This window comes from Otolemur garnettii, unplaced genomic scaffold, assembly GCF_000181295.1.
Source record: "Otolemur garnettii isolate 467f Iridium unplaced genomic scaffold, OtoGar3 scaffold00174, whole genome shotgun sequence".
Taxonomy (NCBI): Eukaryota; Metazoa; Chordata; class Mammalia; order Primates; family Galagidae; genus Otolemur; species Otolemur garnettii.
The window spans coordinates 2433610-2438146 of record NW_003852569.1 but is presented as its reverse complement, the minus strand read 5'-3'; positions in this window follow the sequence as shown (position 1 = coordinate 2438146).

The following is a 4537-nucleotide window of genomic DNA, read 5'->3' as shown; positions in this document are numbered from 1 at the left end:
CATCAATTTGTTAAGTACTCAGTATTTTTTAGCAATAAAGTATGGAGTGGTTTTCTCAAATTTTTTTTTTTTTTTTTTGGAGACAGAGCCTCAAGCTGTCCCCCTGGGTAGAGTGCTATGACATCAGAGCTCACAGCTACCTCCAACTCTTGGGCTCAAGCGAGTCTCCTGCCTCAGCCTCCCAAGTAGCTGGGACCACAGGTGCCCGCCACAATGCCTGGCTATTTTTATTTTTTTTTGGTTGCAGCCATCATTTGTTTGGCGGGCCTGGGCTGGATTCGAACCTGCCACCTTAGGTGTATGTGGCTGTTGCCTTAGCTGCTTGAGCCACAGGTGCCGAGCTGGTTTTCTCAATTTTTAACTTGAGAGTTGTTTTTTTTTTTTTTTTGAGACAGAGCCTCAAGCTGTCCCTCTGGGTAGAGTGCTGTGGCATCACAACTCATAGCAACCTCCAACTCCTGGGCTCAAGTGAGTCTCCTGCCTCTACCTCCCAAGTATTTGGGACCACAGGTGCCCTCCACGACACCTGGCTATTTTTTTTGTTTTTGGTTGCCGCCATCATTGTTGTTTGGTGGGCCCTGGCTGGATTCGAACCCGCCACCTTAGGCGTATGTGGCTGGTGCCTTAGCCACTTGAGCCACAGGTGCCGAGCCAACTTGAGAGTTTTTAAGGAGTTTGATTTACTGAGAACCTGTATTTAAGCAAAGTACTCTCATTCACACACACAATATTGGTGCAATGATCTTTGCAATACACTTTGAGAAACATTGTATAAAGCATGACTTAATGAAACAGTGATTTGTCTTTTTTTTTCAGAGTCTCAGTTTATCACCTGTGGTGTCATAGCTCACAGCAACCTCCAACTCCTGGGTTGAGGTGATCCTCCTGCCTTAGCCTCCTGAGTAGTTGGGACTGCAAACACCCACCACAGTGTCCAGCTAATTTTTCTGTTTTTAGTAGAGATGGAGTCTTGCTCAGGTTGGTCTAGAACATCGGAGCTCAAACAACCTTGGCCTCCTAGAGTACTAGGATTTCAGGTATGAGCCACTGCACCGGGCTTTTGTTTTGTTTATTATTTTATTTTTAATTTATTTGGAGACAAACTCTCATTATGTTGCCCTGGATAGAGTGCAGTGCCTTTTTTTTTGGCCGGGGTTGGGTTTGAACCTGCCACCTCCAGCATATGGGGCTGGTGCCCTACTCCTTTGAGCCACAGGTGCCACCCTGCAGTGCTTTGTTTTAAATAAAAATATCAGGAAGGTATAAACAATCCTAGTAAATGTTTCTTTCTTTCTTTCTTTTTTGAGAGTCTCACTTTGTCATCCTCGGTAGAGTGCCATGGCATCATAGCTCATAGAAACCTCAAACTCTTGGGCGCAAGTGACTCTCTTGCCTCAGCCTCCCAAGTAGCTGGGACTATAGGCACCCACTACAATGCCTGGCTATTTTTAGAGATGAGGTCTTGCTCTGGCTCAGGCTGGTCTCCAACCTGTGAGCTCAGGCAATCCACCTGCCTGGGCCTCCCAGAGTGCTAGGATTACAGGCATGAGCTGCCGTAACTGGCCTAAATAAGTTTCTTATTATCTCTTTTGCAGACATTCTAAAGAAAGGAAGAAGAATAAGCTATTTATAAGCACAATTATATTTTTGCCTATTAACTGTTATAGTTTGTTACAGTATGTTACCTTTATTTAGAATTTAAGACTTTTAGTTCTTGATAAATTCAGGGGTCATTTGCAAGTAGATAAGGGTACTAGCAGGACAGATCATACTCATTCTCCTCATGGTAATACTGGTATTATTGGTTAACTTATTTTGATTGAGATGGAGATATTACTCAGACTTCACATTAGCCAGTATTCAGGTCAGCCCTGATGTGCCTGCTTCCCAGCCTATATGTGTCACAGTTATATTCTTTTTGAATCTCTCATATTCTGCATAGGATAAAAACATAAGGAAGTCATTACTAGTGTTGTGTGGGAAGGTCTTATTTCCAGTGAAAACCAAGTTATAAAACTGCACAGATCAGAGAGCAAATTATGGATCTTTATTATACAAAAATGTGAAGGCTGTATGCATTAAGAAAGTGTTTGGCAGTGAACATTATGTAGATTCAAACTGAAGACATCCTCATCTTATTGAGATATAATATAAACATTTTATTTTAAAATAAATAAAATAAATGCTAAGAGTTGCAAGAAAGAACTCAATTAAGCTTCCATTCTCCAGTTAATCTAAAACTTTCCACAGGAAAACCTGGTTTCAATTCATGACAAACTGCTCAAATGGAAGGAAAAGTTTTTTTTTTTTTTGTGGTTTTTGGCCAGGGCTGGGTTTGAACCCGCCACTTCCACATGGGGCCAGCACCCTACTCCTTAAGCCACAGGCACCGCCCCTAGCTTCTGTATTTTTAAGAGAACTGGATTGATTCTCTATTCAGCCTTAATTTAGAATTTGTTTCACAATACAAATGATATCTCTATTCACCTAAGAGATACCCGAAAAAACAAACTTTAATTGGATTACAGAATTTTTGTTGGGCTAAGTAGGTTTGACAGAGGTGATAAATGCATAATTACTTCTGATCAGGGTCATCTGTATTAGCTCTTCAAGAGCCTTTTTTCTCTGTAATGGTGAAGAGGCAATATCTTATTAAAGTATAATTGTTATGGGGTGAGATAAGGACCACTGACTCAAATTAGAAGTTCAAAAGGAAAAAAAAAGTTCAAAAGGGAGTCTTTTATTAACCTCGGGGCTGCCTCAGCAAAGCCTAAGGCAGACTAAGTGAGAGAGCATTGAAGGGTCTGAAGTTGGGGTTGTTATAGCCTGAAAGTTGGCAACGGGACAAACAGGTGGGCTAAAAGTTGGCTAAAGAAGCAAAAAGCAAGTGCAGGGTCAAGATGACCCCTTTTACAGAAGAACCCTGCAATTTAGCGTAATGATTAGCAGACAGGTAACATAAAGGCAACATAAAGCAGATCTGGCAATTAGCAAATAAGTAAAACAATTTGCCACAGCACTTAGCTTGTTAACTCTCATCATGACAGTACTTGGCCCCTTAGTTCTTATCTTGTTCTGTTCCGGCCCAATCCAGACCGACCTAAGGGTAATGGTGCCTGTCATCATTTCATAGTTATGGTATTCTCATCTTGTGTCCTTTCATCTTCTATCCTACACAGCCCCCTGGTGCAAGTCGGTGGCGGGCGGTATCCATCTTATGGGAGTGATGAGGCTGCTGGCACCCATCTCATAATAAATGCTTGACATTAGCACAATTGAGCTACTGTTCTCTTCATATCCTCAAATATTAGATTTTATTTATTTTATTTTTTTGAGACAGAGTCTCACTTTGTCACCCTTGGTAGAGTGCCGTGGGATCATAGCTCACAGCAACCTCAAACTGTTGGGCTCATGTCATCCTCTTGGTTCAGCCTCCTGACCACTGAGAAAACAGACACCCATCACAACGCCTGGCTATTTTTTTTTTTTTTTTTTTTAGATCTAAGATTTCACTTTTGCTCAGGCTGGTCTTGAACTACAGAGCTCAAGCCCATCCACTGGCCTCAGCTACCAGAGTGTTAAGATTACAGGTGTGAGCCACCATGCCTGGCTAAGTATTAGATTTTATATCAGCATGCTTTTTTTATTTTTTAAATTTTTTTAGACAGTCTCATTTTGTTATCCTTGGTAGAGTACTGTGGGATCATAGCTCACAGCAACCTCAAACCCTTGGGATCAAGTGATTCTCTTGCCTCAACCTCCCCAAGTATCTGGGAGTACAGGCATCTACCACAACACTGGGTTATTATTTATTTTTCAATGAAATGAGGTCTTGCTCTTGCTCAGGCTGGTCTTGATCTCCTAAGTTCAGGCAATACATCTGCCTCCGCCTCCTGGAATGCTAGGATTACAGGTGCCTTGCTTTTGAAACCAAATTCCAAATTAGCCCTCTAAATTCCGTCTTTCTTTTTTTTTTTTGAGACAGTCTTATTACGGTGCCCTCAGTAGAGTACTGTGGTGTCACAGCTCACAGCAACCTCAAACTCTTGGGCCTAAGTGATTCTCTTGCCTCAGGATCCCAAGTAGCTGGGACTATAGGCACCCACCACAGTACGCCTAGTATTTTTTTCTTTTTTTTTGCAGTTGTTTAGCTGGGCCAGTCCAGGTTTGAACCCACCACCTTAGGTGTATGTGACTGGCACCATAACCACTGTGCTACGGATGCTGAGCCACCCAGCTATTTTTTTTCTGCAGTTGTCATTGTTGTTTAGCTGGCATGGGCCAGGTTCGAACCTGCCAGCCTCAGTGTACGTGGCCAGTGCCCTACCTACTGAACTACAGGCACTGCCCTAAATCGCCTCTTTCTTTCTAATTTTTTTCTTTTTTTTTGTAGAGACAGAGTCTCACTTTATCGCCCTCGGTGGAAGGCTGTGGAGTCACACAGCTCACAGCAACCTCCAAGTTCTGGGCTTAGGTGATTCTCTTGCCTCAGCCTCCCAAGGAGCTGGGACCACAGGCACCTGCCACAACGCCTGGC